The sequence below is a fragment of the Bos indicus genome, chromosome X (genome assembly GCF_029378745.1).
Source record: "Bos indicus isolate NIAB-ARS_2022 breed Sahiwal x Tharparkar chromosome X, NIAB-ARS_B.indTharparkar_mat_pri_1.0, whole genome shotgun sequence".
Taxonomy (NCBI): Eukaryota; Metazoa; Chordata; class Mammalia; order Artiodactyla; family Bovidae; genus Bos; species Bos indicus.
In genome coordinates this window covers 149,043,590-149,057,076 of record NC_091789.1, presented here as the reverse complement: position 1 = coordinate 149,057,076, position 13,487 = coordinate 149,043,590, and the positions used below count along the sequence as shown (strand labels likewise).

At 42.6% G+C, this 13,487-nt stretch overlaps 1 long non-coding RNA gene across 2 annotated transcripts in view; it reads right to left on the bottom strand.

Annotated features, from left to right (window-relative positions):
- Window positions 1-6,485: 6,485 nt before the first annotated feature.
- The window catches only part of LOC139180876 (uncharacterized), a 164,173-nt gene continuing 157,171 nt past the window's right edge, over window positions 6,486-13,487 (bottom strand). For both annotated transcript variants that reach the window (XR_011565090.1, XR_011565089.1), the window contains exon 3: window positions 6,486-10,328. This is a non-coding gene — a long non-coding RNA (uncharacterized lncRNA). The remainder of the gene's footprint in view (window positions 10,329-13,487) is intronic.

The following is a 13,487-nucleotide window of genomic DNA, read 5'->3' as shown; positions in this document are numbered from 1 at the left end:
CTAAACTGTTCAATAAAATGATTAATACACATATGTGTCCATAAAGATGCCATATTTGCAAATACAAAAAAATATGTAAATCCAACTATGTAGAAAATTGAGTATAGCATGTGGCAGGAGATAACTCTGTTTAGAACACATGGTGTGAACACTGCGAGTGTGTTGGTGAGAAGAGAGAATAAACCACAGATACTAATTTTCTCTGAGCTTCCCTTATGGCTCAACTGGTAAAGAATCTGCCTGCAACACAGGAAACCTGGGTTCGATCCCTGGGCTGGGAAGAACCCCAGAGAAGGCCATGTACACCCACTCCAATATTCTGGCCTGGAGAATTACATAGACTGTATAGTCCATGGGGTCACAAAGGTCCACCATGACTGAGCGACTTTCCCTTTCAACAATTTTATACAGTGATATGAGGTTTCCACCTGAGGTCATGTGAGCAATGGGGATGGTTAGTTACAGAACTTCAAATAGAACCTGTGCTTTCCTAACTGGCATTGGAAAACAACTCAATTCTGTTTTTAAGCAGTGCTCATCTGCTGTGGGGTTGCCCGTTGTGGTAAGGATTTGGCAGAATGCAGTGTTACATGGGGTTCCCAGGTGGCTCACTGGTTTAGAATATGCTGATTCAGGTCACACAAGAAAAAAGGGACCCTTCCCTGGGTTGGGAAGATCCCCTGGAGAAAGGAATGGAAACCCACTCCAGCATTCTTGCCTGGAGATTCCCATGGACAGGGGAACCTGTCAGGCTATGGGGTCCATGGGGTCTCAAAGAGTCAGACACGATTTATTGATTGAGCACACACACACACACACACACACACACACACACACACAACAAAAGTGAACACTAACTATTCAAGAAAGAGCACTGAGGTTGGATACAAGGCACCAGTTATGTGGTGTCCTATTCGGGGCTGCTAGCATTCAGGTCCACCCCCAGAAGCAGTGTCTTTGCTGCTGATAGAGATGATGAATTATCTGTAGCTGTTCAGTAACTCATCAGGGGTGTTTTAAAATAATAGTCATTCATCAGTGCCTAATGATGGGGAACAAAGGAGCCATGTGGGAACCCACAATGGTCATGCCACTGGATCAAAGAGATTCAGTCCATTTCAATTCAGTTCAGTTCAGTCACTCAGTGGTGTCCAACTCTTTGCAACCCCATAGACTGCAGCACGCCAGGCCTCCCTGTCCATCACCAACTCCTGGAGTTTGCTCAAACTTATGTCCATTGAGTCGGTGATGCCATCCAACCAACTTATCCTCTGTCGTCTCCTTCTCCTCCCACCTTCAATCTTTCCCAGCATCAGGGTCTTTTCCAATGAGTCAGTTCTTCCCATTAGGTGGCCAAAGTATTGGAGTTTCAGCTTCAGCATCAGTCCTTCCAATGAATATTCAGGGCTGATTTCCTTTAGGATGGACTGGTTGGATCTCCTTGCAGTCCAGGGGACTCTCAAGAGTTATCTCCAACACCACAGTTCAAAAACATCAATTCTCTGGCACTCAGCTTTCTTTAACATTGACTGAAAAATGGCTCAGAGGGTAAAGCATCTTCCTGAAATGCAGAAGACCTGGGTTCAGTCCCTGAGACCTGGGTTCAATCCCTGGGTCAGGAAGATCCCCTGGAGAAGGCAATGGCACCCCACTCCAGTACTCTTGCCTGGAAAATCCCATGGACGGAGAAGCCTGCAGGCTACAGTCCATGGGCTCGAAAAGAGTTGGACGACTGAGCAACTTCACTTTCACTTTCAGCTTTATAGTCCAACTCTCACATCTTTACATGACTACTGGAACACAATGGCTTTGACTGTACGGACCTTTATTGGCAAGGTACTGTCTCTACTTTTTAATATGCTGTCTAGTTTTGTAAGCCAGCCTTAAAATGACAGCAAGAATTAAACCAAACCAAAAAATAAAACCGAAATACTGAGCAGAGGTACTTCCCTAGGGGCCCAGAGGTTGGGAATCCACCTGCCAAAGCAGAAGACACAGGCTGAATCCCTGACCCTGGAAGATCCTACATGCAGCAGGACAACTAAGCACTATTGATCTTCTTCTCTATAGCCCTCCCTTGAGACTCAACAAGATAACCACCACAAGGAGAAGGCCTCAAATCACAGTAGAGAAAGGCAGAGAACACAACAAACACCCAGTGTGTGTTTTAAAATTAAACATATACTGAGCAGTGGTTTAAGTGGCTGCATGCACACTGCATCGAACTAAGACTCTATAAATTTATTACCAGTGACTCAGTAAAAAAAAAAAAAAAAAAACCAGTTTGCTCAGCCCTACATTCAAAACAATAGTGGAAAACAACTGCCCCAGAGAGATAAAAAATGAGAACTCACATGTTACTCTGTACTGATATAAAACGGGGCTTCCAAAGTGACTCAGTGGCAAAGAACCCACCTGCCAATGCAGGAGATGTGGGTTTGATCCCTGGGTCAGGAAGATCCCCTGGAGAAGGAAATGATAGCCCACTCCAGTATTCTGGCCTAGAGAATCCCATGGACAGAGGAGCCTGGTGGGCTACTGTCCATGGCCTGGAAAAGACTCAGAACACGCCTGAGCGACTCAACAACAATCATCAGTTTCAGGGTCATTTTCTTTCCCTTGTCTGAGACAAGTTCTCAGAACTGTGACAACTTAATGGCAACCCACTCTAGTGTTCTTGCCTGGACAATCCCAGGGACTGGGGAGCTTGGTGGGCTGCAGTCCATGGGGTCGAGAAGAGTTGGACACAACTGGATGACTTCACTTTCACTTTTCACTTTCCTGCATTGGAGAAGGAAATGGAAACCCACTCCAGTGTTCTTGCCTGGAGAATCCCAGGGATGGGGGAGCCTGGTGGGCTGCCGTCTATGGGGTCGCACAGAGTCCGACATGACTGCAGTGACTTAGTAGCAGCAGCACGTCATGACTACAGTATGGTTATCCTGTAGTTACCTTGTCCATTTGGTGGGGGTTTCAGTGTCTGTAAGACAGCTCCCAGGACATGGCTCGCAATACTGCCTACAACCTTTGAGGACAAACTAAGGGCCTTGGATTTGCTTACTGACTGAAGTATTAGTGTTTAGCACGGTTGGATGTTTTTCTTTGCTTCTGTGTTTCTCCCTTCTCTGATTAAACTGATTCTCTGGCTCAAGTTTCTCCCCAGACAAAAGACAGGTGGAGGACATGGTGGGAAGGGCCATGGGGTCCTGCTCGGTTTCACTAAGATCCATCGGAAATGGATTCTGTGCAGGAAGGGTTGCCATGCACTGAGACGAGAACGCAGGTAGTTCAGTTCATATTCAGAGCTCGGATGGTCATGACCAGGGCAATCTAAGATGTTTGTAGAGAAGTCTAGAATAATAAAGGCAAAGTAAAAAAAAAAAAAAAAGAAAAGAAAAGAATACATGTAGTTCTGTCTTCCTTTGTGAACACAAAAGACAATCTGCCTTCTACTTCATTAAAGTGTATAGTTCATTTGTACTTAATGCAGTTCACTGCATGGCTGGGTTTAGGTCTGGTATCTCTCAGGTCTCTAAGTGTCTGTTGGTACTCTTGTTCTGTACCGTGGGCTTCATTTCACTGCAGACATGTACCTGACGTCTCTCAGGTGATTCTAGATTAATTATATGCCTTATATAGATACTCCATATATAATGTGTTAGCCACTCAGTCGTGTCCGACTCTTTGCCACCCCATGGATTGTAACCCACCAGGCTCCTCTGTCCATGGAGTTCTCCAGGCAGGAACACTGGAGTGAGTTCCTATTTCCTCCTCCCCATATACAATAAACTATATCTATAATGAGTTATACCTATAATAAATTATATCTATAATAAATTATATGTGTTATATGCTAATTAATTAAAGATCAAATACTTTTCTTGGTTTGAAACCGCCTGTATGTGTCTTGGAGGAACAAACTCTCTAATAAACTCCTTTTATTTAATAGGACTGTAATGCCTAGAATTACAATGATGAAAACAGTGTGTGTGTTTGTGTGTATATGGGTTAGTTTGTGTGTGTCTGTGTGTATCTATGTGTTTGTGTGCCTGTGTTTCTGTGTGTCTCTTTGTGTGTATCTATGTGTGTGTCTATGTGTGTGTGTGTGGCCGTGTTTGTGTGTATCTGTGTGTGTATGTCTGTGTGTGTGTCTGTGTTTCTGTGTGTCCGTGTTTGTGTCTGTGTGTGTGTTTATGTGGTTGTGCGTGTGTTTCTGTGTGTATGTGTGTGTCCGTGTGTGTGTGTCTGTGTTTCTGTGTGTGTATCTGTGTGTGTGTGTCTGTGTGTGTGTTTATGTTTGTGTGTCTGTGTTTCTGTGTGTCCGTGTGCATGTGTGTGTCCGTGTACGTGTATCTATGTGTGTGTCTGTGTGTGTTTATGTGTTTGTGTGTCTCTGTTTCTGTGTGTCCGTGTGTGTGTGTGTTTATGTGTGTGTGTCTGTGTTTCTGTGTGTCTCTTTGTATCTATGTGTGTCTCTGTGTGTTTGTGTGTCTGTGTTCATGTTTGTGTCTGTGTGTGTATCTGTGTGTGTGTGTCTATGTGTGTGTGTGTGTCTGTATTTCTGTGTGTCCGTGTTTGTGTCTGCGTGTGTGTTTATGTGTTTGTGTGTCCGTGTTTGTGTCTGTGTGTGTATCTGTGTGTCCGTGTGTGTGTGTGTTTATGTGTGTGTCTGTTTATGTGTGTGTCTGTGTTTCTGTGTGTCTCTGTGTGTTTGTGTGTCTGTGTTCATGTTTGTGTCTGTGTGTGTATCTGTGTGTGTGTCTATGTGTGTGTTTATGTGTGTGTGTGTCTGTATTTCTGTGTGTCCGTGTTTGTGTCTGCGTGTGTGTTTATGTGTTTGTGTGTCTGTGTTTCTGTGTGTCCGTGTGTGTGTGTATCTATGTGTGTGTCTGTGTGTTTGTGTGAGTTTCTGTGTGTCCGTGTTTGTGTCTGTGTGTGTATCTGTGTGTCTATGTGTTTGTGTGTCTGTGTTTCTGTGTTTCTGTGTGTCCATGTGTGTGTGTGTGTGTGTGTGTGCGCACGCCATCTTTCTTTGTTCTGGACTGAAATCCATGGGGACAACTCTGTAGCTGATGAGAATCGAATGCTCCCAGATTGCACACAGACACCACACGTGCTACACTTTACAGACGTTTCTCTAATACCTGACGAGTGAAGGGGTGACTCTTGTCAAACACAGAAGGATTCAGAGTTTCCATAACTCTCTCATAAGGCCAGCAGAAAGTGGGGGTGTGGTCGGGAGACGGGAGATGTGTGAACCACTGAGTCAGGGAGACAGCTGCTACTGTTTAATTCCTGAGAAAATATTACCAGGCAGTAAATACCTCATGACTGTTCCCAACACACTAGATCCTTTGGAGACTATGCGTCTTGAAAGGGGACCCATTTCTTCCATTATTGTGCAAAGTAAGATCAATTTTTTTAAACTAAGTAAGGTACATTAATTAGCTGAAATTCAAAAAAATTTTTAAATTCCAAAACATATTTAAGAATTCACTCATGGGATGGTGGGCCCACATTTCCTGACTCTGTAATTCTTCTTCACAGAGAATAAGAATATAAGAAACACACAGGTTTATATCCAGATGTGTATTACACCAGACAAATTTAATAAATACACCATTTCCTAAATATACCACAAAGAGAAATATAACTTTATGGTTTATTTATTTATAAATACAGAAATAAATTTCCATAAAACTTGCAATATAAACTTATCAATATTATATCATTATAAATGGATACAGGGTTGAATGTAATGTTTAATTAATCATGCAGCCATGAAATTAAAAGACACTTACTCCTTGGAAGGAAAGTTATGACCAACCTAGATAGCATACTGAAAAGCAGAGACATTATTTTGCCAACAAAGGCCCGTCTACTCAAGGCTATGGTTTTTCCAGCAGTCATGTATGGATGTGAGAGTTGGACTGTGAAGGAAGCTGAGTGCCAAAGAATTGATGCTTTTGAACTGTGGTGTTGGAGAAGACTCTTGAGAGGCCCTTGGACTGAAAGGAGATCCAACCAGTCCATCCTAAAGGAGATCAGTCCTGGGTGTTCATTGGAAGGACTGATGCTAAAGCTGAAACTCCAATCCTTTGGCTACCTCATGCGAAGAGTTGACTCATTGGAAAAGACCCTGATGCTGGGAGGGATTGGGGACAGGAGGAGAAGGGGACAACAGAGGATGAGATGGCTGGATGGCATGACTGACTCGATGGACATGAATTTGGGTGAACTCTGGGAGTTGGTTTTGGACAGGGAGGCCTGGCATGTTGCAATTTATGGGGTCACAAAGAGTCGGACACAACTGAGTGGCTGAACTGAACTGAACTGAATCATGTATAGTTGTGAGATTCACATTATAAGATGTACACAAATATACAAGTTATTGACATGATTTATCTAATTTATGAATAAATACTAGGACTTCTGTGAGGGCCTGGTGGTAAAGATTCCACCTGCCAATGCAGGGGACACAGGTTTCATCCCAGGTCCAGGAAAACTCCACATACCTTGGGACACCTCAGCCCATATGCCATAAATACTGAGCCCAAGTGCAGCAACTACTGAATCCCACAATTTGGAGCCGGGCCTCCACAACAAGCTGAGCTACACAATAGCCAGTGCGCCACGACTACAGAGAAGCCCCCACTCACTGCAAGCACAGAAGGTCTGCATGGTCACTGCAAGCACAGAAGGTCTGCATGGTCAACAAAGACCCAGAGCTGCCAGGTGTAAATAAGTAAATGTTTATATAGTTTCCACTCATGGGTCACTTACCTGAGTGTGTCAATATATTAAAGGCAGCTGTACATAACTTTACACATATGGAATACTGCCTATGGCATATGAATACTGCCATGACCTGTTTTCGGGGTCTAGCCCTGGTGGATCTAGGGAAATTTGAAGGGGAGATGGCTTCGGCGATCAGGATACGATAGCTTTAATTAAATATTAATTAGAGATATATAAAGAGTAATAGAATAAGGATAGCTCAGTAGGAAAATTCAGTGGAGAAAAGAGGCTGAATAACTTGGTTTACCTGGAAAGCTAATAAAATTTTAAGGCAAGGAATTTACGCCACCTACGTAGGCCACAGACGTCTTCCCATTCTCCTGAAGGAGAGGAGACCCTAAGGCCTCTCCGATCAGATCTTAGAAGCCCAGGCATAATTAGTAGGCTTGACAAGCCTCCACGTTCCAGAAGGTGATTTAGCCAGAAGGTGAAAGAAAGAACGACATGGGGAGACCAGTCTTTTGAGGAACTGACCCCTTTTTTTATTTTTCCAGGGTCTGTTTTTATACACTGAGATGTTATATAAAGGTCACGCAGGGACAGCAGTCCTGACTTTTATTAAAGTCAGGTGTTTTATACAAATGTATACAAAGGTCTTAGGGGTGTTACATCATCTTTTGGTTATGGGGCCTGTTGACAATTTATGACCCTCTCCTTGTGACAGGTCAGTCAACCAGGACACTTATTTTTTTAGGGGTGATTATTTTTAAAACAGACACCACCCTCTAAAGGTACCACATAAAGTTACATTTTTATAGGGTGGGGGTGTAGTGGGTTTTAATTAAAAAAAAATTTGTTTAGCCCAAAATATCAAAGGTTAATACTTATTTTTTATATATTCATTAATGTGTATAAGGACAGGAAATGTGAAAACTTAACAACAAACATTGGCTCAACAAATAAAAAATCCACCAACAGTGTAAGAGGGTTCCCTTTTCTCCACACCCTCTCCAGCATTTATTATTTGTAGACTTTTGGATCGCAGCCATTCTGACTGGTATGCAATGGTACCTCATAGTGATCTTGATTTGCATTTCTCTGATAATGAGTGATGTTGAGCATCTTTTCATGTGTTTGTTAGCCATCTGTATGTCTTCTTTGGAGAAATGTCTATTTAGTTCTTTGGCCCATTTTTTGATTGGGTCATTTATTTTTCTGGAGTTGAGCTGTAGGAGTTGCTTGTATATTTTTGAGATTAGTTGTTTGTCAGTTGCTTCATTTGCTGTTATTTTCTCCCATTCTGAAGGCTGTCTTTTCACCTTGCTGATAGTTTCCTTTGATGTGCAGAGGCTTTTAAGGTTAATTAGGTCCCATTTGTTTATTTTTGCTTTTATTTCCAATATGCAAACTAGTACAGCTACTATGGAGAACAGTGTGGAGATTCCTTAAAAAACTGGAAATAGAACTGCCTTATGATCCAGCAATCCCACTGCTGGGCATACACACCAAGGAAACCAGAAGGGAAAGAGACACATGTACCCCAACGTTCATCGCAGCACTGTTTCTAATAGCCAGGACATGGAAGCAACCTAGATGTCCATCAGCAGATGAATGGATAAGAAAGCTATGGTACATATACACAATGGAGTATTACTCAGCCATTTAAAAGAATACATTTGAATCAGTTCTAATGAGGTGGATGAAACTGGAGCCTATTACACAGAGTGAAGTAAGCCAGAAAGAAAAACACAAATACAGTATACTAACGCATATATATGGAATTTAGAAAGATGGTAACAATAACCCTGTGTACGAGACAGCAAAAGAGACACTGATGTATAGAACAGTCTTATGGACTCTGTGGGAGAGGGAGAGGTGGGAAGATTTGGGAGAATGGCATTGAAACATGTAAAATATCATGTATGAAACGAGATGCCAGTCCAGGTTCAATGCACGATACTGGATGCTTGGGGCTAGTGCACTGGGACGACCCAGAGGGATGGTATGGGGAGGGAGGAGGGAGGAGGGTTCACGATGGGGAACACATGTATACCTGTGATGGATTCATTTTGATATTTGGCAAAACTAATACAATTATGTAAAGTTTAAGAATAAAATAAAAAAAAAATAAAAAATAACCCTTCACCAATACAATTTTTAATCAGCCCACTATACTATACTAATAGTTTTCTAACTTTTCTAAAAAACCTGTTTTTAAAAGGTTTAAAACATTTCGTGCCTCTCATGGTGAAGAGGCTATAAAAAATCACATGTGGCCAGACAGCCTGTCAGACAGGCTAGAAAAGCTTCAGAGGAGTTTGTAGATTGAAACACTCTTGCGACGCCCAGGAGTTTTTATTAACTGGAGCTCTAAGTTAACTCCATCTCCGAAAGAGGTGGTGGGGAACAGCTCCCCGTAAAGTCAGAGGTGTAGGTGGGAGCACAAAGTAGTAAAGTAGGCAGGCTCTGGTTATGGGGGTAGATGTCCGAAAATTTCCAGGGGGACTCCTGAGGCTCGATCCCGCCTTTGTGTATGTCGAGCCTCCTTCCTCATGACCTTTGTCACGGACAAAGCTCCTCATGCTGGCTTCCGACAACCTGTCACACCTTATGCTGTATATAGATATTGAGCTATTTCCTCCAAATCTCCTAAAGGAGACAGAGGGATGCTGAAAGACACTTTCCTTGTCACTGCAGGAGCATGCAGGCCAACAGATGATGAGGTCCCAGGACAAGCAGGGTTCTAGAACATTCTAAAGATGAGCCAGAAGCAGTGAGAGGAACAACAAGGTGCTTTTGCACAGCACAGGGAACTATATTCAATATCTCATTCCGATCTATAATGGGACAGACTCTGAAAAACACTAGACGTTGTGTATATGTGTAACTGAATCACTGCTGCATGGCAGAAACTCACACAACAATAGAAATCAATGATAGTTCCATTCTGTTTTTATAAAGCAGTAAAAGGAAGCCAGGAGGGCACCAGTAACCCTCAACAGAATGAAAAGAACTGCAGGACTCGGCTCCCAGTGTGGTGTGTCTCCCTGCCACACACACATATACCTCAGGATCCCACCAGCCATGTGGTGACCTATCAGCAAGACACACGGTAATCTGAGGTCAGCGGGCGCTCTCACCCTGCAGGGAACCAGGGGCGGGGGCGCAGAACTGGAGTCCAGAACCACAGTGAATTCCTCCTGCTACTTTATGTCTCAGATGAAACGCCACTCCCCTGCTGTGTCTCATCAGAAGTAAATATTCTCAAGACACAAGTCTACCATTGCCCGGAAGCTTAGCAACACAGCTCACACCATGCCCAAGGTGCCCTTTGTTCAGAATCCAGGTAAACTCACTTCACTGTGTCATTTCGTGCTTCAACATTTTTAGCAATTTCCAGGGAGTTAAAAACAAACAAACAAACAAACAAAACAAATCTTACATGATTCCTGTCTTGAAATTCAACAATACTGACGCAGGGACTGTCTTGGTGGTCCAGCGGTTAAGACTCCACCTTCTAAATCACAGAATGTTGAGTTCCATGCACGGTCGGAGAACCAAGATCATGGGTGGCCTGGAGCAACTAAGAGCTGACACAGCAAAAACAAAACAAAACAAAACAAAATACTGATGCCAACCTAACATTCAGGCCAAATACCCACATTTCTGCTTAAGGCCACACTGTTCACCCTTCCATATTTATTTTCATCCTTCAAATAGTTTAATCCAAATAGTTTATTCCATTTAATCCAAACAGTTTTTTAACTAACCCAAATATTTTCTTCCTCTTTACTTTCTGGCTTTTGGTATTTAATCCAAATAGTTTCTTCCTCTTTACTTTTTTGCTTTTGGTAATGTATACATATTTGTGTTCTACATTTGTCTACCTCACAACATTTTATAATATAATTTTTTCAATTGTTTCATAAACAGATCCCTTGAAGAAAGTTTATAGTAAGTAAGTAAGTAAGTCAAAGTTGCTCAGTCCTGTCGCTATTTGCAACCCCATGGACTATACAGTCCATGGAATTTTCCAGGCCAGAATACTGGAGTGGGTAGCCTTTCCTTTCTCCCAGGGATCTTCCCAACCCAGGAATCAAACCAGGGTCTCCTGCATTGCAGGCAGATTCTTTACCAACTGAGCTATCAGGGAAGCCAAAGAAGACTTTATGCGAAATAAAGCATTTCTCAGTTAGCTGAAATATTTCAAAGCACCTACATTATGCTTGACAGAGGATGAGATGGTTAGATGGCATCACCAACTCAATGGACATAAGTTTGGGTAAACTCCAGGAGTTGGTGATGGACAGGGAGGCCTAGCGTGCTGTGGTTCATGGGGTTGCAAAGAGTCGAACATGACTGAGCGACTGAAGAGAACTGAACTGACATTATGCTGGCAAGGAAAACGATAATTTTTAGTCTTTATTTGGGACAGAATAGAATTTGTTTTCTCTGTCACCATTCACCACCACTGCTGTGAGCACCTCATTTATTTTCAGGGACTCCAGCCCTCAGCTCCATTCTCTGAATGTATGCCTTGTTCTAACATCATTCTTTTATTTGCTCTGGTGTAAAAGGGGCAGTTCATAAATACATTTTGAAAATTTGGCAATAGGAACTGTTTCATGCCCTGCTACACATCACCTCCAAACTACTGTAAATAATAATAATAATAATTTCATTTAGGTGTCTATGTGGGTTCCTATTCCTCAAGTTGTTTTGCTAGAAGAGTCTATGGGAACATGTGTACCTGGCACTCTCTATAACCCTGAGCTCTCAGGTTTCTGCACCACATGAAAATAAAATAAAAAACTGAGTACGGATAGGTGGCAGGTCACAGGAGAAATGCAGCCAAAATCAAAACTTACTAAATGACAATGCAACTTTGCTGACTGAAGCAGATAGTATCGTGTGGACAGACACACGTTCAGGTGTTAATCATAAAACCCTCTTCCATTTTGCACATAAGACTAATGGAAGAGACATTACTCAAAGCCCTTTGCAATACAAACAGACTTCTTATCGATTGAAAGGAAGGTTTATACAAATGCTCTTAAATATAATAATGAGGTACAATAAAAAGTGTGACCAGGGAGACAGACCACTAAAATAGTTTCAAGAATTTAAAGTGAAGTAGCTGCAGTTTAAATAATGAAAGTGTTAGGCAGCAAACAGGAAACAGGAAACATGAGCCACTAAAAAATATTTTATCTTCAAAAACTATTTTCAAGGTCTTTCTCCCAGTTGACAATATATCCATCTGATACTATGGCATTGTGGATCTATGGCACGGTGACTACAGCCGTGAAATTAAAAGACACTTGCTCCTTCAAAGAAGAGCTATGACAAATGTAGGTAGTGTGTTAAAAAGGAGACACATTACTTTGCCAACAAACATCTGTGTAATGAAAGCTATGGTTTTTCCAGTATGGCTGTGAGAGTTGGACCAAAAAGAAAGCTGAGCACCGAAGAACTGATGCTTCTGAACTGTGGTGTGGGAGAAGACTCTTGAGAGTCCCTGCAACTGCAAGGAGATCAAGCCAGTCCATCCTAAAGGAAATCAATTCTGAATATTCATTGGAAGGACTGATGCCAACACTGAAGCTCCAATACTTTGGCCACTGTATGCGAAGAGCCAACTGATTGGAAAAGACCCTAATGCTTGGAAAGATTGAAGGCAGGAGGAGAAGGGGACAACAGAGGATGAGATGGTTGGATGGCATCACCAACTCAACAGACATGAGTATGAGCAAACTCTGGGAGATGGTAAAAATGAAAGCCTAGGGTGCTGAATTCCATGAGGTTGCAAAAAGTTGGACACAACTGAGGGCCTGAACAATACAATAGCAACAGGATTGAGTTTAATCAGTGTGCATCAGTGTACTCTTAAAGTTTTCCAGGAGTTAAGGAGTAAGGATGGAGAAGGCAATGGCATCCCACTCCAGTACTCTTGCCTGGAAAATCCCATGGACGGAGGAGCCTGTAAACTGCAGTCCATGGGGTCACTAGGAGTCGGACACGACTGAGCGACTTCACTTTCACTTTTCATGCATTGGAGAAGGCAATGGCAACCCACTCCAGTGTTCTTGCCTAGAGAATCCCAGGGACGGGGGAGCCTGGTGGGCTGCCGTCTGTGGGGTCGCACAGAGTCGGACACGACTGAAGTGACTTAGCAGCAGCAGCAGCAGCAAGGAGTAAGGAAGGTGCAATCAAAAAGTAAAAGCCACTCGCGATTTTAGTAAGAAACAAGTGAAGGAACACGTCTGTCTCATCACGTAGTTACCCTGTGCGTGTGTTGTGAGTGAGATAAAAACATTTAAAAGCTATGTTCTAAGTGAATGACAAGTATACATGTTATATTATTAATTACAGTCACCATACTGTTCATTACCTCTTTCTTTAAATCACAGGATCTCTTCAGGTAATTGTAACTAAACAAAAACACCTGATTGCTCAGTCAGGAAAGAATCTGCCTGCAATGCAGAATACCCGGGTTCAATTTCTGGATCAGGAAGATCCCCTGGAGAAGGGAATAGCAACCCATGCGAGTATGCTTTCCCAGAAAATCCAATGGACAGAGGAGCCTTGTGGGTTGTAGGTTACTGTCCATGGGGTTGCAATAGTCCGACACTACTGAGCGGCTAAATAAAAACAGCAAAGGATTCATTTAAGTCAATAAAGCTTTGTGTTTGAAACTGGGTATCTGCTTATGTTAAGGACTCTGCAAGTCTCAAGCATTTACTCCATGA